General features: G+C 42.0%; 1 protein-coding gene and 1 pseudogene across 2 annotated transcripts in view; both read left to right on the top strand.

Annotated features, from left to right (window-relative positions):
- LOC306647876 (insulin growth factor-like family member 4) overlaps window positions 1-19,575 on the top strand; it is a 467,977-nt gene that overhangs the window by 370,848 nt on the left and 77,554 nt on the right. The window lies entirely within an intron of this gene.
- On the top strand, window positions 15,520-19,191 carry LOC306647886 (putative ribosome biogenesis protein RLP24; annotated as a pseudogene). Its single transcript has 2 exons — window positions 15,520-15,724; window positions 18,039-19,191. The product of its transcript is annotated as a putative ribosome biogenesis protein RLP24 (transcript).

The following is a 19,575-nucleotide window of genomic DNA, read 5'->3' as shown; positions in this document are numbered from 1 at the left end:
TATTTCCATCCTGTCTGTAGTGATATTTCCTTGTTCATTCCGAATTTTAGTGATTTGGGTTTTCTCTCGTCTTCTCTTTGTTAGTGTGGCTAAAGGTTTATCAATTTTGTTTATTTTTTCGAAGAACCAACTATTTATTTTGTCAATTTTTTGTATTGTTTCTTTTGTTTCAATTTCATTGATTTCAGCTCTGAGTTTAACAATTTCCTGTCTTCTACTACTTTTGGTGCTGTTCTGTTCTTCTTTTTCTAAGGCTTTGAGCTGTAGTGTTAGGTTGTTTATTTGTTGAGTTTTACTTCTTTTATTAAATGCGCTCCATGAAATAAATTTCCCTCTAAGTACTGCTTTCATAGTGTCCCAGAGGTTTTGATATGATGTTTCTTTGTTCTCATTTACCTCTAAGAATTTTTTAATTTCCTTCTTAATATCTTCTGTTATCCATTCATCATATAATAGCATATTGTTTAACCTCCAGATGTTGGAATAGTTTCTGTGTTTTACTCTTTCATTTATTTCTAACTTCAATCCATTATGATCTGATAGAATACATGCTAGTGTCTCTATCTTCTTGTATTTGCTAACATTAGCTTTGTGGCATAATATATGGATCCATGTGCTGCTGAGAAGAAAGTGTATTCACTCTTGGTTGGATGGAATATTCTATAAATGTCCGTTAAGTCTAAATTATTGATTGTGTTGTTGAGATCTATGGTTTCTTTGCTCAATTTTTGTCTGGAAGATCTGTCCAGTGGTGAGAGCGGCGTGTTAAAATCACCTAGTATTATTGTGCTGTGGTCTATTTGGTTTCTGAAATTGAGAAGGATTTGTTTGACATACATAGATGAGCCACTGTTTGGGGCATAGATGTTTATGATTGTTATATCTTGCTGATTTATGCTTCCCTTAAGCAGTATGAAATAACCTTCTTTATCCCTTCTGACTAACTTTGGCTTGAAGTCCACATTATCGGAAATGAGGATGGATACTCCAGCTTTTTTGCTGAGTCCATGTGCATGGTATGTTTTTCCCCATCCTTTCACCTTTAATCTATGGGTATCTTTTTCTATGAGGTGAGTCTCTTGCAGGCAACATATTGTTGGATCTTTCTTTTTAATCCAGTCTGCCAGTCTATGTCTTTTGATTGATGAATTCAGGCCATTAACGTTCAGGGTTATTATAGAGAAATGATTTGGTTTCCCGGTCATTTGGTTCATTTTTAAAATTTTGTTTATTTATTTGTTTGACACAACTTGTTTCCTCCTTTATTTGACAATTCCTTTAGGATAATTCCTCCCTTTGCTGATTTGCTTCTTTGTTTTTCATCTCTTCCTCATGGAATATTTTGTTGAGAATGTTCTGTAATGCTGGCTTTCTTTTTGTAAATTCTTTTAGCTTTTGTTTATCATGGAAGGATTTTATTTCATCGTCAAATTTGAAGGTAAGTTTTGCTGGGTATAAGATTCTTGGTTGGCATCCATTTTCTTTCAGGGCTTGAAAAATGTTGTTCCAGGACCTTCTAGCTTTTAGGGTCTGGATTGAAAAATCTGCTGATATGCGTATTGGTTTCCCCCTGAATGTAATTTGGTTCTTTTCTCTCACAGCCTTTAAAATTCTGTCTTTATTTTGTATGTTAGGTATTTTCATTATAATGTGCCTTGGTGTGGGTCTGTTGTAATTTTGTGTATTTGGAGTCCTGTAAGCCTCTTGAACTTGATTTTCCATTTCATTCTTCAGATTTGGGAAATTTTCTGATATTATTTCATTGAATAGGTTGTTCATTCCTTTGGCTTGTTTCTCTAGGCCTTCCTCAATCCCAATAATTCTTAAATTTGGCCTTTTCATGATATCCCATAGTTCTTGTAGATTCTGTTCATGATTTCTTACCATCTTCTCTGTTTGTTCAGCTTTGTTTTCAAGGTTAAATATTTTGTCTTCAATGTCTGAGGTTCTGTCTTCCAGGTGTTCTATCCTATTGGATATGCTTTCTATGGAGTTCTTAATTTGGTTTATTGTTTCCTTCATGTCAAGGATTTCTGTTTGGTTTTTTTTCAATATCTCTAACTCTTTATTGAAATGATCTTTTGCTTCCTGTATTTGCTCTTTTAACTGTCGATTGGTGCGATCAATCAATGCTTGCATTTGCTCTTTCATCTCATCATTCAATGCTTGCATTTGCTCTTTCATCTCCTCGTTTGCTTCTCTGATCATTTTAATTATGTACATTCTGAACTCCTTTTCTGTCATTTCTTCTGCCATGCTGTCATTGGGTTTTATTGATGTAACATCTAGATTTGTTTGCAGCATTTTCTTTCCTTGTTTTCTCATGTTGTTCAGATATCAGTGGACCGCTGAGATATTGCAGATTTCCTCTGTTGATTTACAATGACCCTGAAGATTTCTATATATATCCCCTCTTAGCCTTCAGTAGGCTGAAGTCTTGGAGGAGGTTGATAATGCGGTGCTCCACAAGGAAGCTGCCTCTCTAGGAGTGGTGGCCTTCAGGTGGGGTATATTCCCTGCTAGTGGGCAGAGGTGCCTCCACTTGTTGACCAATGGTCATCCAAAGGGGACCTAGGCTGTGGGCTGAGGCAAGGCCTGTTTGGGCCTGAGCCTCTGGTTTTACCGTCCTTGTGGGAAACCTCACCCAGCAGGGAAGACTCACCCGGTGGGGAGGTCTCGCTGGTCAGTTTCCTCCTAGAGGTTCCCCTCAATTTACATCTACTGCCTGGGCTGGGCTGCCTTCCTCTGCAAAGTTTCCAGGGGCCCGGCCCTACCTCCTGGGCCTGGGAGCCTCACCCTTCGCAGATGAATCTCCTTAGGCTGCCCCTCCTCAGAGAATTTGCCCATAGGCCTGGAACCTTCGCTCCGCCCTAAGCCTGTCTCTGTGCGGCTCTTCCACCCAGAAGCCTCCTAGATCCTGGGACCCTGTTCTGCACCTAATCGCCTGGCTGCGTGGCCCCTCCTCTGAGCAGCCACCTGTGGCCCCGAACAATCGCTCTGAGTCTCAGAGACCCGCCACAGGCCTCTTCCTCCAGACAGCTGCCCAGTATGCCGGTGCGGTCACTAGGAGTCCAAGAAACTCACTTCGTGCCTCCTCCTCCCACCAACCACCCGTAGCCCGGGGCAATCAATCACTCCGAGTCGAAGTGACCCTGCCCGTTCCTCCTCCTTCTCCAGATAACCCCCCGGGTGTTCAGGAGCAGTCCCTCTGAGTGGCTCTGAATCCACGTGACCCGCTGCACGGGTCCTCTGGGCCACCGCCCGGAGCTCTGGTGTGGTCCCTCAAGACCAAGCGTCCCACCACGCTTCTCCTCCAGGCAGCCCCCCTGTGTTCAGGAGCTGTCACTTTAAGACCAAATAACTCACCACTCGCCTTCTCCTCTGAGCAGCCGCCTGGAGCGCTAATGCAGTCACTGCGAGTCCAAAGGACCCGCCGCGCTCCTTCTCCTCCTTCTCCTACTCCTCCGGGCAGGCCCCGGGGTTCAGAAGTGGTCAGGGTCCAAACAGCTCGCCACGCAGCCCCTTCTCTGGCAACCGCCTGTAGTTCCCGTATAGTCGCCCGAATCCAAGCGGCTGCTCCTCTTCCTCCTCGTCCTCAGGGCAGGCCCCGGGGTTCAGAAGCGTCGTTCTGATTCCAAACAGCTCGCCGCGCGGCTTCTCCTCTGGCAACCGCCTGCAGCTCTGGCGCAGTCTCTCCGAATCCAAGTGGCCACGCTCCTCTCCTCCTCCTCAGGGCAGGCCCCGGTGTCCTGAGTCCACACAGTTCTCCCCGCCTCTCCTCCCCCGGGCAGCCGCCGGAGCCCCAGTGGCTGCTCCGAGTCCCAGCGCTGTGCCCACCGGCCTCCTCTATGGCGCTCCAGCGGGGGGAGGGGCGTCTCGCCGGCAGTTCTACTTCACAAAGTTTCCTGCGTTCCGGGACCCCCGTCCCATCCGGGATGCCCCCCCAGGGGGTGAGAGTCACCCGGCTACTTTGAGTTGGTCCCAAGCGTCTCAATATCTCCTCTCTTGAATCCTGAGTTCTGGAGCAACACGTAATGCAGCCACCCTCTAGGCCGCCATCTTGAAAACCTCCCCAACATTATCTTAATGGAGAAAAACTGAAAGCATTCCCTTTAAAAATGGGAACAAGACAGGGATGCCTTCTTTCACCACTTCTATTCAACATTGTCCTTGAAACACTAGTCTGAGAAATGAGACAGACCAAAGAAATTAAAGGGATACAAATAGGAAAAAAGGACCTCAAGCTGTCACTATTTGCAGATGACATGATTCTATATTTAGAAGATCTAAAAAACTCCACCAGAAAACTTCTAGACCTCATAAATGAATTCAGGAAAATAACAGGATATAAAATCAACATGCATAAATCTAAAGCATTTTTATACATAAGCGATGAAATATCTGAAAGGGAAATGAGGAAAACAACTCCATTCACAATAGCCTCAAAAAATAAAATACTTGGGAATCAATCTGACCAAAGAGGTGAAAGATCTCTACAATGAAAACTACAGAACATTAGAGAAAGAAATGGAAGAAGACCTTAGAAGTTGGAAAGATCTCCTGTGTTCTTGGATAGGTAGAATTAATATTATCAAAATAGCCATACTTTCAAAGGTGCTATACAGATTTAACACAATTCCAATTAAAATCCCTATGACAGTTCTCATAGAAACCAAAAAAGCAATCATGAAATTCATCTGGAAAAACAAAAGACCCAGAATAGCCAAAGCAATCCTGGGCAGGAAGAGTGATACAGGAGGTATCACAACTTTAAACTCTTCTATAGAGCAATAGTAACAAAAATGGCATGATATCAGCACCAAAATAGACAGGTGTATCAATGGTACAGGATAGAAGACACGGAGACATATCCACATAAGTACAGTTATCTCATATTAGACAAAGGTGCAGAAAACTTTCAATGGAGAAAAGATAGCCTCTTCACCAAATGGTGATGGCAAAACTGGGAATTCATATGCAATAAAATGAAACTAAACCCCAATCTCCCACCCTGTACAAAACTCAACTCAAAATGGATCAAGGATCTAGGAATTAGGCCCGAGACCCTTCACAAAATAGAAGAAAAAGTAGGTCCAAATCTCCATTACGTTGGCATAGGACCAGACTTCCCTAACAAGACCTCCATAGCACAAGAAATAAAAAGCAAGAATCAATAAATGGAATAGATTCAAACTAAAAAGATTTTTCTCAGCACAGGAAACAATCAATCATGTGAAAAGAGAGCCTACAGAGTGGGAGAAAATCTTTTCCGCACACACTTCAGACAGAGCACTCATCTCCAAAGTTTGTAAAGAACTTAAAAAACTTTACACCCAAAATACAAAGAACCCAATCAATAAATGGGCTAAGGAAATGGGCAGACACTTCACAGAAGAAGATATACAGGTGATCAACAAATATATGAAAAAGTGCCCATCATCCCTAGTAATTAGAGAAGTGCAAATTAAACCCACCCTAAGATTTCATCTAACTCCAATGGCTATTATCGAGAACACAAGCAATAATAAGTGTTGGTGTGGATGTGGGGGGAAAGGCACACTCATACATTGCTGGTGGAGTTACAAATAGGTGCAGCCACTCTGGAAAGCAGTATGGAGATTCCTCAGAAAGCTTGGAATGGACCCACCATTTGACCCAGCTATCCCACTTCTCGGTTTATACCCAAAGGACTTAAAATCAGCATACTATAGTGATGCAGCCACATCAATGTTCATAGCAGCTCAATTCACAATAGCTAGATTGTGGAACCAACCAAGATGCCCTTCAATTGACAAATGGATAAAGAAACTGTGCTATATATACACAGTGAAATATTACTCAGTCATAAAGAAGAATAAAATTATGGCATTTGCTCGTAAATGGATGAAGTTGGAAAATATCATGCTAACTGAAACAGGCCAAACCCGAAAAACCAAAGGCCGAATGTGTTCTCTGATGAGTACATGACAATATATAATGAGGCGGGGTGGGGGTAAGAGAAGAATGAAAGAACTTTGGGCAGTGTCATGGAAAATGGGGTGGGAGTGGTTGGGGGGACAGAAAGATAGTAGAAGGAAACAGACAGTATTAACTTATGTATATGTATGATTACATGAATGGTGTGAATCTACAGAGAAATGAAAAGTTGTACCCCATTTGTGTACAATGAATCAAAATGCAATCTGTAAAAATAAAAAAGATTTTAATAAAAAAGTTACTTTTTGCCAAGTTATATTGCTATATTGTGTGCATGTACAAATATGTAGCAATGAATCCCATCATTATGTACAGCTAGAAAGCACCAATTAAAAAAAGTGGATTTTAAAAAATAAATAGTTACATTTCATTCTATCTTCCTCAAGCTTGACATAGGACAGGATATGGGCACCTTTCTCTCTGTCTCCCCAACCTGCGCATCTTCTCCGTTGACCTGGCTTCTATTTCTCTGCTGCTGGGAGCACAGGCAGGGAGGACGGAGGCAGGAAGGTTCCTCCCTGATTTGTAACATTAGGGTGATCGTCCACTGACACCGTGGACAACGCAGACATGTAAGGCTGAGAACCTTGCGGTGGCATCTGGCTTCTGCAGACACCAGAGTGCCAAGGATCCCCCATCTGAGCATCACTGGAGAAGACAGCAATGGCTATTCATATCCCTCGTCCTCTCCGGAAGGTACCTAAGGCAAAGCCGGGCTGCCGCTGAGCTGACTGGAGCCCTGCACAGGGTAAATGCAGCTGGAGCAGATGCACCCCGCGGCTGCAGTTCTCCAGGAACTCGGAATACAAACGCAAGGCGGACTGGAGACTCTGGTGCCAGGCTGGGGACGGTGACGAACATGAAGGCTCCCGAACCACACGTGTGTAATTTGGCTCTCTGAGTCTAAGGTGGTGCACGCTGTCTCCAGTCCTCAGGAGGATGCGCTTTAGTGACCTGAGCAGGCTGCGATCCTCTGAGCTCCAGGTTCGAGGTGGGGAGCTCCAGTTTCGACCACGGGCAACATCCAAGGGGACGGGTGGCCACTTTTCACACCTCCAGGGACGCACTCGCAATTTCTTTAGGGACAGCATTGGAATTTTGGCAGGCAGTGAACTCCCTCAGCCCCCTGGGCCCAAACAAGCCCTACAATAGGCGCCTGCGCGCTCGGGGTCTGTCCTCCCTCCCTTCCCAGAGCATCTTTTGCTGCCCCCTAGTGTTCACTGCTGGGGTTTCCGACTTGAAAAAACAGGGAGAGGGCGGCTCTTCTGGGAGAATGTGAATGTGACATACAGCTGTTTGATCCATTTTTAACTCGCCCTTGACCTCACGCTTAAATGATTCCATAACACTTATGAAAAAGGATAAAAGCCCCACACTTAGAGTGCAAAGAGTCCATTGGTGCCTGTGGAAAGTAAGACCCTGTCATTTATACTAAACTTGGAGGTGGAGGGAAAATGTTCACAACAGATTTTAGCATCTCTCTGCAGTCATTTGATTTCAAGGTTATCTTATCCCAACATTGTTTCTTTGGAATCATCCTGGGTTAAAATAAAATATACAAAATAAAGGCGGAGTATTGCAGGCAGCATTCTTTATCATTAAAAAGACTCTATTTGGATTCATATTGACATTCACAGACTGAGGGGGAAAGTGGATTTGACTTGGCATCAAAGCTCAGGGATGCTCCTGGAGGTGCAGACTGTGATCTGGGCTTCAAGGCCACGTGGAGACTGGGGGACCATGGTGGGGCACTGGCTGGGGTGCATCCATCTCAGGCATAGTGCAGTGTGGCTGGTTCTGGGAACTGGGCCTGGCATAGGGACCAAGTCTAGACTCCTGAATGATTACAGGTCCAGGATTATTACATTACAGGCTTGCATTATGACATTTTAATAAAAAGTCCTGTCGAAGAAGATGGAAAAAATGAGAGAATGTGAAGAAACAGTCATTCTAGATTTGCTATAAGTAATGCACGTGACTTTTCTCCCTAGAAAAGTTTTCCAATGTCTATTGAAGTATACAGTGAGTCACTTTTTGACTCAGAGATAAGTATTGTATATATATTTTAGTCCTAGAGACATAGGCACACCTCTGTATGCTGATAGTGTTAGTCAACATTTCATCTTGGTGATAAAAATATTTGACTTAAACAAATTATAGGAAAATTTTATTCTGGCTCCTGGTTTCAGAGGTTTCAGACCACGGTGGGCTGGCCCCATTGCTCTGAGCCTGAGATCAGGAAGGATGTCGTGGAGCATGGCAGAGGAGAGTTGCTTATCTCATGGTAGCCAGGGAGCTACAGGGAGGGCCTGGGGACAAAACATGCCCTTCCAGAGCATGCCCCCAGGGACCTACTTCATCCTCCTATGATCCACCACTTCCCAGTGGTCTGTCCACCTACCAACGGATTAATCCACTGATGACGTCAGAGCACTCAAGATGCAATCATCTCCTGAAAGCCTCACCTCTGACCTTGCTGCATTTCGAATGAAGACTTCAACACATGAGTCTTCAGGGGATGCTTCATATCCAAACCACAACACTGCTCTTTATTATGACATTGCCTACAGTAGTAAAAAATTGGAAATGATCTAAACGGGGGAGGTGAGTCTGATTAAACAGATTGCTAATGCTGTTGTTCATAAAAACATGATGCAATAATTTTTAATAAAGAAAAGAAATTGGGAGAAGATCACTTCAGGTCAACTTAGCCCCATGGAGAAGGGGCTGCTGTGAACCATTTTTACCGACATCCCCACGAGCTTGAACAAGCTACTTTTAACAGACGACCAGGATCAATAGTACCCACAGGGGCATAGATGGCCACCTCACATCCTGATTTTTTTCTTTTTTGGTCCGATGAGTTTCTGCAATCCTTCTTCATTGTGGGAAAATGTGCATCACGTAAACCTTAGCATCTTAACCATTTTTACAGTTCCATTGGGTGAGCTCAAGTACATCACAAGGTTGAGCAACCATCATGTCCATCTGCCTCCAAACTTTTTCATCATCCCAAATAAAATTTGCCAATTTTAGATGCCCCATACATGTGAGGTCATAAAACGTGTCTAGCTTATTTCATTTAGCATGATGCTTTCAAGGTTCACAGAATTGGAGTAGCATCCTTGAGTTCATGGACATGGGTTGTGGCCACCTTTGGGCTATTACAGACAATTACCAAAGCTGATATGAGCATTTACATACAAGTATCTATTAAGTGCCTACTGTCAATTATTTGGGGTATATATCCAAGGTTATAAATGCTGGATTGCTTGATAATTTTGTTTAATTTTTTCAGGAAATTGTTTTCCACAACAATGAAACCATTTAACCATTTTTCTTCTTATTGGTTCTTTTTAGTTATATATAATGTTAGGATTCATCTTGATGTGATTTAAAAGCATGGAATATCATTTGCTCTATTCTGTACCCAGCACTTCCCCTTACCCTCTGCTCCTCTCTCACCCTGTTCCCTTCCCTTTATTCTTTCTGCTATTAAGTTAGTGTTTTGTGGATATACATGATTGTGATATTCACTGTGGAGTATTCACATATGTGAAGAGAAAGTCACGTCTGCTTTGTTCCACTGAACTGAACCACTTTTTATATTTGGACTAGCAACACGCGGGTTTCCAGTTCCTGATATCCATGCCAACTCTTGTTGTTTTATTTATTTTGTCACAGCCACCCTAATTGAGAGAAGTGCTATGTCCTTGTAGTTTTGATTTGCATTTCCCTAATGATTAATCATGTCCAGCATGTTTTCATGTGGTTATTGTCTATTTGTATTTTCCCCCATTGGATTAATGTCTGTTCTTGACCTTCATCTAATTGTAAATTGGGTGCTCCTTATTGAATTGTAAGAGTTCCTTGTATATTCTGGGTATTAATTTCTCATCTGATATATTGTTAGCAAATATTCTCTCCCATTCTGTGGGCTATCTTCTGCAAAGTTTCTTATATAGGTTATAATACCATTTAATTTTGGGATCAAAAGCACAGTTTGTGTGTACCCAACATAATATTCTATTACTTTAATACGCTCAAGCCTGGCATGGTAGCTCATACCTGTGATCCTCCCATCTGGGGAGGCTGAGGATGGAGGATCACAAGTTCCAGAACAACCTCAGCAAACTTAGCAAACACCTCGGCAGTTTAGCGAGGCCTGTGTCAAAATATAAAAATAAAAAGAGGGTTGGGGATGCGGCTCAATGGTAAAGCGCCCTTTGTTGAATCCCCAATACAAGCAAAAAAAGAAACAACAAAAAACTTCAAAATGCGTCCACCACTCTCTGGGTTTTCGGCGACATCCCTGTATTCTCCCCAAAGTGGCAGCAGGCGACTGCTCAGAGTCCGCAGTGACTCCCAGACTTGCAATGCGCAGGCGCTTCAGGTAGAGCTCGCTCGCGCAGCGCTTTCGTGCACAGGGGATGAATGGCCAAGTTTCTGACGCTGTCACCTCCTTGTTTCACTATTCAGTAGCTGCTGCCTACGAACGTCCTGGACGCTGCCGGAACCGTGACTGAGGCAGTCCTCTCGATATGACTGGGATTTGGTGGCCTCAGTGCCGTGCCCACTAGCACTGTGGTGGTCTTCCTGAGTGTCAGGCTGTCCAAGTTCCTAGCCTTGAAAATGGAGTCCAGAGAATTGTAGCCTACCTGCAGGTCACTTAGGTGCATCCACTGAGTGGATTGGAGACAGCGTGAACCTCCTTAACCTGAGAGCCAGGACACACCTGCGATGATCAGAATGTGAGTGTCCGCTTCCGACCCCAGCCTGCTCTCCAGCGCCACACCGGAGTTGCCTGGCAGCACGCAGCCTGCGCTTGGAAACCCCAGCACTTGGGAGCCCCGCAGCCGAGGCGGATCAGCTCCAGCTGCACCTACGTGTGCACCGCGCCCACCAGCACTGGGACAGCCAGTCTTTGGCTGTGGAACTTTCGGAGTGGACGAGGGATGTGAACATCCACAGGAAATGGAGATCTCAGTGCTCTGACCTGCAGGGAAGCTCAGAGGAGAGGTCTTGGGAATTCCCGTCTCTGCTGAAGCAGGTGCCACCGTGAGGTTCTCAATCTTAAGTGTCTGCAACTTCCACGGTTTTAGCGGAATATCTTCCTTGAAAACACCCAGAAACCACTCCAGGCGCGGTAACTCACGCTACAGATTTTATTAAGCTGACAGGCAGAGTGTCTGCACACAGGGAGAGGAGGGAGGGAGGGAAGGAGGGAGGGAGGGAGAGAGAGAGAGAGAGAGAGAGAGAGAGAGAGAGAGAGAGAGAGAGAGAGAGAGAGAGAGAGAACAGGGAAGGGGGGGAGCTATTCTTAAGTAGTAGAATTTCGAGGGCTAATTACAACGAACCAATGGTTGGCTAAAAGGTTTGTGGGCTAACAATCTGGATTGTAAAGTGGTGTGGGGGAGGCAGAATAATGGCAGCAGCAAAATAGCAGATCTTATGCCAATAGTCCTAATGTTACAAATCAACAAGCCTTACAAGTCTTCCTGTCTCTCTCGTCCCTGCCTGTGCCCCAGCAGCAGAGGAATTCCAGCCAGATCAGCAACTGAGAGGATGCTCAAGTACAGTCTAGCTGGGGAGACAGAGAAAGGCACCTGAATCCTGCCCTGACTACAGGCTTCCAGGAAGATAGACTGAAATGTAACTTTTTAATGAAGATTAGGTGTTTCTGGACATTTCAAGCTGATCCATGAGTATATATGTTAAATAAAAGTGACCAGAAAAATTCATGTGATTTGTCCTGACTTTTCTCTAAGTCAGGAAGAAATTAGAATCACAGAATAAATTTAAAAGAGGAAAGACGTGTGAAAGCAAGCTGTTCTTGGAGAAACATCTGATTCTAGGTGTGGGTTAGGAAGCATACAACCTGAGCCTGGAGCATGTAGTGCCAGTAATAAGGAAGTGAAAAAAGATAATTATTACAAAAATGCTAAAACCCACATTGGTCATGATGTGTTGGAGCTCCAATGGGCAGCACAGTAAAAATTAGGTCAGTGATATTGGATAACTGCGGTGTGATTTGAACATTTATGTCCCTCCCTGTTGAGGTCTGAGACTTAATCATCAATCCAATAGTACTAAGAAATGGGAACCTTAGGAGGTGACTAGGTGCTGACTCTTTAATAAAATTTGTGCTTCTATAAAAGGACAAGAAATCTCTTTGTCCCTTTTTTCCCCTTTATGTGTGTGAGCGCACAGCAAGCAGATCCCATGGTGTAAGCAGAGAGCAGCCCTCACCATACTTGGGATATGCTGCCACATTGTTCTTGGACTCTTCAGCCTCCAGAACTGGGAGAAGTAAATTTTTGTTGTTTAAAAATGACCCAGTGTAAGGCACTTTGTTATAGCAGGGACAGACTAACACAAACCCCCAAATAAAACTGACTATCAGTGAGTTCCTACTGTAGTCATTCATATCTGTGTGTTCCACATTCATGGGTTGCATTAACTATAAATCAAAAATATTTTAAAGTGCTGTGCCTATACTAAACACAAACAGATGTTTGGTTGTCATTTCCTAAGTAATAAAGTGTAACAACTATTTCACAGCACATATTGTATTAGTTACTGTTATAGTTTGGATATGAGGTGACCCCCGCCCAAGCCTATTGTGTGAGACAATGCAAGAAGGTTCAGAGGAGAAATTATTGGGGTGTGAGGGTCTTAACCCAGTCAGTGAATTAATCCATAATGGGATTAAATGGTAACTGGAGGCAGGTGGGGTGTGGCTGGAGGAAGTGGTTAATTGGGGTTGTGGCTATGGATTATATATTTTATATCTGGAGAGTGGAGAACCTCTCTGCTTTCTGATCACCATGGCATGACTGCTTCCCTCCACCACTTTCTCCTACCATGATGTTCAGCCTCAACTTGAGCCTTGAGGAATGAAACCAGCCTTCTATGGACTAAGACCTCTGAAACTGTGAGCCCTCAAATAAACTTTCCCTCCTCTACAATTGTTCTGGTCAGATGCTTTAGTCACAGTGGTGAAAAAGCTGACTAAAAGAGTTACATAGGTAATCTAGAGAAAAAGTATACAGGAGGCTGTGCAAAGGTTCTAAGCAAACATTATGCCACTGTATATGATACTTGAATATCCTTGAATTCTTTATCTCCAGGGATTCCTAGAGACGTTCCCCTGGGATACTAAGGGACAACTGTACTGGTATAAATAAATGATTGTATAAATAAATGAGAAGGAAGAGACACACCTCCAATGCAGTCACCTCAAGGATGGAGAGAGCAATTCCGTACTCTTTGAAGTGTGAACTCTAAATAAAACTTGGTTCTCAAGAGTACCATTTGGGCAGATAAAGAATGTTACATTGGAAAAACCTGAAAATTATTGCATTAGTCAGGTGATCAATTTCATCATCATAATCATAATCATAAAGTATATTGAAAGAACATATTCTTTTTTGTACTAGGGATTGCTTAACCACTGAGCCACATCCTCAATCCTTTTTAAAAATATTTTACTTAGAGACAAGTTCTCACTAAGTTGCTTAGGACCTCACTAAGTAGCTGAGATTGGCTTTGAACTCACAAACCTCTTGCCTCAGCCTCCGTTTCTAAACTGCTGGGATTACAGGAATGCACCCAGCTTGAAAGGCTGTATTCATATGCAATAGAAATGACACTTTCTGTCTGTGGCCTTCCTCCCCCAAATCAATAACCCCTGTCTAATCATGGAAACAATATCAAACAAATCCCAGACACAGTTCTACAAAACAGCTTGCTGGTAGTACTGGAAACATCAAATCAAGGAAAGTCTGAGAATCTGTCACAGTTGAGAGACTGAGGAAACTCAAAAACTAAGTGCAATGTCATGTCCTGGCACAGAAAAAGACCTTAGGTTACAATGAGGAGATCTGAACAAACCGAGTCTTTAGTTCATAACCATGCTTGAAGATGGTTTCATTAATTTTAACACGTATCATAACCTGAACTGTAGTATGATCTGCTAACACCGTGGAAGCTGCACACTTGTAAGTTGAGAACCTCACGGTGGCACCTGCTTCAGCAGAGTCAGGAATGCCCAGGACCTCTCCTCTGAGCTTCCCTGCAGGTCAGAGCACTGAGATCTCCATTTCCTGTGGATGTTCACATCCCTCGTCCACTCCGAAAGTTCCACACCAAAGACTGGCTGTCCCAGTGCTGGCGGGCGCGGTGCACACGTAGGTGCAGCTGGAGCTGATCCGCCTCGGCTGCAGGGCTCCCAAGTGCTGGGGTTTCCAAGCGCAGGCTGCGTGCTGCCAGGCAACTCCAGGGGTGGGGCTGGAGGGCAGACGGGACGGAAGCGGACACCACGTCCTGCTCCTCCCAGATGTGTCCTGGCTCTCACCCAGGTTAAGGAGGTTCACGCTGTCTCCAATCCACTCAGTGGATGCGCCTAAGTGACTTGCAGGTAGGCTACAATTCGCTGAACTCCATTTTCAAGGCTAGGAACTTGGACAGCCTGACACTCAGGAAGACAGCCACAGCGCTAGATGGTACAGAACTGAGGCCACCAAATCCTAGTCATATCGAGAGGACTGCCTCAGTCACGGTTCCTGCAGCGTCCAGGGCATCCGGAGGCGGCAGCAGCTACTGAATAGTGACACAAGGAGGTGACAGTCAGAAACTTGGCCATCCACCCGCTCTGCGCGGAAGCGCTGCGCCAGCGAGCTCCACCTGAAGCGCCTGCGCATTGCAAGTCTGGGAGTCACTGTGGACTCTGAGCAGTCGCCTGCTGCCACCTTGGGGAGAATACAGGGATGTCGCCGAAAACCCAGAGAGTGGTGGACGCATTTTGAAGTTTTTTGTTGTTTCTTTTTTTTGCTTGTATTGCGGTTTCAACAAAGGGCGCTTTACTACTGAGCCACATCCCCAGCTTTTTTTTTTTTTTTTAAGTTGTTGCTGGAACTTTATTTTACTTATTTATTTTTATGTAGTGCTAAGGATTGAACCCAGTGCCTCACACATGCTAGGCAAGAGCTCTACCACTGAGCCATGTCCCCAACCCTCTTTTTATTTTTATATTTTGACACAGGCCTCGCTAAATTGCTAAGGTGTTTGCTAAGTTGCTGAGATTGTTCTGGAACTTGTGATCCTCCAGCCTCAGCCTCCCCACATGGGAGGATCACAGGTATGAGCTTCCATGCCAGGCTTGAGAGTATTAAAGTGATAGAGTATTATGTTGGGTACACGCAAACTGTGCCTTTGATCCCAAAATTAAATGGTATTATAACCTATATAAAAAGCTTTGGGAAAGACAGCCCACAGAATGGGAAAGAATATTTGCTAACAATATACCAGATAAGAAATTAATACCCAGAATATGTAACAAACTCTTACAGCTCAATAAGGAACACCCAACTTACAATTAGATGAAGGTCAAGAACAGACATTAATCCAATGGGGGAAAATACGAATAGACAATAATCACATGAAAACTTGCTAGACATCATTAATCATTAGGGAAACGCAAATAAAAACTACAAGCAGGTCACTTCCTCCCCAGTTCACCCCAATTTGGCTGGTGGGGTCCCACGCAGGTTCAACATGTGTATAGAGAAGTGTTATTTCTGTTTGGGGCCCATTTACCCCTGCCACAGCATGATGTTCATCCACGATTATTTCAAGGTATTCAGATTCTGTAAATCCAAATGTCATGAGAACTTTAAAACTAAGCACAATCCTTGCAAGGTCAGGTGGACTAAAACATTCTGGAAAGCAACTGGTAAAGAACTTAACAGTGCCTATCCAAGAACATGGGAGAACTTTCCATCTTCTAAGGTTTTCTTTAATTTCTTTCTTTAGTGTTCTGTAGTTCTCATTGTAGAGGTCTTTCACCTCTTTTGTGAGATTGATTCCCAAATATTTTATTTTTTTCAAGGCTATTGTGAGTGGGGTGATTTTCCTAACTTCTCTCTCTAAAGATTCATCACAGAGGGGTGAGAGGGGTGGGAGGGGTGGGGGGAAGGGAAAAAATAACAATGAATCAAACAACATTGTTATATGTAAATTTATGATTACACAAATGGTATGCCTTTACGTCATGTACAAACAGAGAAGCAACATGTATCCCATTTGTTTACAATAAAAAAAAAAGAAAAAAAGAAAAAAAAAGAAAAGATATCAGTTTCTAATTAAAGGGAAAAAAACAGAAAAAAGTGTTTAAAAATAGGTATTTTTGGTACTCTACTTCCTGACACTTATTTCAACTCTATTGCTTTGTATTTTAAATGGTGATTATATTCTGAATAAAATAAATGGGTGTTTCAGAATACAAAAATAAATAAATAAATAAAATAAAGATTCATCACTTATATATAAAAAGGCATTAGATTTATAAGCGATGATCTTATATCCTGCTACTTTACTGAATTCACTTATGAGTTCTAAAAGTTTTCTGGTGGAATTTCCCAGTTACTCTGAATATATAATCATGTCATCAGTGCACAGGGATAGTTTGAGTTCTTCTTTTCCTATTCATATCCCTTTAATTTTTTTGGTCTGTCTAATTGCTCAGGCTAGAGTTTCAAGGACAAAGTTGAATAGAAGTGAGAGAGGGCATCCCTGCCTTGTTCCAGTTTTTAGGGGAAATGCTTTCAGTTTTTCACCATTTAGAATGATATTGGCCATGGACTTAGCATAGATGGCTTTTACAAATATGTACCTCACAGAAATAGAGCAAGCAATCATGAAATTCATCTGGAAGAATAAGAAACCCAGGATAGCTAAAGCAATACTTAGCAGGAAGAGTGAAGCAGTGGGTATCACAATACCAGAACTTTAACTATACTACAAAGCAATAGTAACAAAAATGGTATTGTTACCAAAATAGACAGGTAGATCCCTCGGAATCAGACTGGAGACTCTTCACCTTACAGAAGAAAAAGCAGGTCCAAATCTTCAATACGTTGGCTTAGGATCAGACTTCCTTAACAGGACTCCCATAGCACAAGAAATAAAAGCAAGAATCAATAACTGGGATACATTCAAACTAAAAAACTTTCTCTCAGCAAAGGAAACTATCAGTAATGTGAAGAGAGAGCCTACAGAATGGGAGAATATCTTTGCCACTCATACTTCAGATAGAGCGCTAATTTCCAGAATATATAAAGAATTCAAAAAACTCTACACAAAGACTACAAATAACCCAATCAACAAATGGGCTAAGGAAATGAATAGACACTTCACAGAAGAAGATCTACAAGTAATCAACAGATATATTTAAAAATGTTCAACATCTCTAGTAACAAGAGAAATGCAAATCAAAACTCCCCTAAGATTCCATCTCACCCCAATTAGAATGGCAATTATCAAATATACAAGCAACAATAGATGTTGGTGAGGATGTGGGGGGAAAAGGTACACTCATACATTTCTACAATTGTCTAATTGTTGCAAATTAGAGCAGCCACTCTGGAAAGCAGTGTGGAGATTCCTTAGAAAACTTGGAATGGAAAATCATTTGATCCAGCTATCCCACTCCTTGGCCTATACCCAAAGGACTTAAAAATCAGCATACTACAGAGATGCAGCCACATCAATGTTCATAGCTGCTCAATTCACAATAGCCAGATTGTGGAACCAACCTAGATGTCCTTCAATTGATGATAAAGAAACTGTGATATATATATCACATTATATATATATATATATATATATATCACATTATATATATAATGGAATACTACTCAGCCATAAAAAATAATGAAATTATGGCACTTGCAGGCAAATGGATGAAATTGGACAATATCATGCTAAGTGAGATAAGCCAATCTCAAAAAAACAAAGGATGAATGATCTCGCTGACAAGCAGATGATGTCACATAATGGGGGTGGAAGGGGACAAGAATGGAGGAAGGAGGGACTGTATAGAGGGAAAAGAGGGGAGGGAGGGGTGAGGGGAAGGAAAAATAACAGAATGAATCAAACACCATTACCCTAGGTAAATGCATGGTTACACAAATGGTATGCTGTTACTCCATGTACAAACAGAGAAATGAGATGTATCGTATTTGTTTACAATAAAAATAAATTTTAAAAAAAGAACTTAACAGTGGATAATTCATTTGAATTTGAAAAATATAGAAATGAACCTGTCAAATACCAGCAAGAACTATGCAATAAAACTATTGATGCAATGAAGAGAGTTGAAGAAATCAAAAAGAAATACCAAGCAAAATTTATAATGAACAGATTGAAGAAAAATAAAGTGCTAAGAAAGTTCAGGATATTAAAGAAGTCAAGCGAAACATCCATCTTATCCGAGCCCTTCTCGCAGGCAAAGGAAAACAGCTGGAAGAAAAAATGGTACAGCAGTTACAACAGGATGTGGACATGGATGTTTCTTAAAAATCTCGATCTCTGTAACCATTTCTATGTGTACATTTGAAAATCTCCTTTGGAGACTTAGAACTTAACTGTAAATTACTGATTTTTATATATGGTCAATGAAGTGAAAGGTAATTACAAATACTTTTCTCCTATGCTGCTATTTGCACAGCATCAGATTATGGATGTTAGATTGCACCTCAGCAACATCATGATTGATAGAGGTTTTATGTAATGTAAATCAAGAAAATTCTGCTTATAAATGCACAAGTGGATTGTGGACAGAGTGGTCATGCTTTTTGGATAATGGCACTTGACAGCATTTATGTAATAACTAATTACAAAAATTCATGGCCAGTGATATATAAAATAAAATTTTTTCTTTGGAGCAAAATGTTCCCTTTATTATGTTAGAAAAGGTATGATGCAACAAGGAAATAAGAATTTGTATGACAATCTCAAAATCATTTATTTTTATTATAGTATTTTTTGTTTTGATTTATTAGCTTAAAGGAGCATAATGGCATAATACGATGAAACAGTTACGCTGGGTTATTTCGACCTGGTTTACCTGTTCTTGGCAGGTATTCATGGGTGTTTCCAAGGAGAGCTGAATAATCTTTACTTGAAACGGCACTGTATTATTTCTGCTTTAGAAAATTCTCATTTCTAATTTGTGATTCCTGTTAGAGCAAGCTCCCTCCCTCTCCCCCGACCTAGCAATGATCTAGAAGCAAAGAAATCCCAATATCTTTTAAATTTTGTTGTGTAGTTTTCTTCCTTTTTTAAAGACAGGTTCCTAATTGTTATGGAAGAGAGAATTTATGGGTATAACATCTGCCCATTATTTGTACATAAAATAAAAACATTTTTCAGTGAGTGCCTACTTATGACTTAAAGGTACTAAACAAAGTATGTTTTAGTTGGAAAAAATTAACTTTCTCTACACATACTACTTAATTAAGATATATATATATATATAAAGAGAAATATATGTTTAGTTAAAAAAAAAATAAACTACAGCAGCCAGTGCCCAGTGTCCCTGAAACCTGGTGCTGAGTCAAAGTCCACTTTTCCCCCTCGGTCTGTGAATGCCAATATGAATCCAAAAAATCTACTGCTGCTCTGACCTGGCAGTTGTAAGTAGAAAATAGATATGCAATAGAAAATCTCAGCAAAGCTACAGATTGGTTCTTTGGAGACATTGATAAAATATAAAGTGAAGTTGAGTGACTCAACCTGTGTGACCAAACTCTTGGTCCA

The sequence above is a fragment of the Sciurus vulgaris genome (genome assembly GCF_902686455.1).
Source record: "Sciurus vulgaris genome assembly, chromosome: 17".
Taxonomy (NCBI): Eukaryota; Metazoa; Chordata; class Mammalia; order Rodentia; family Sciuridae; genus Sciurus; species Sciurus vulgaris.
The sequence above is the reverse complement of the archived record's forward strand: the minus strand, read 5'-3'. Positions and strand labels throughout refer to the sequence as shown.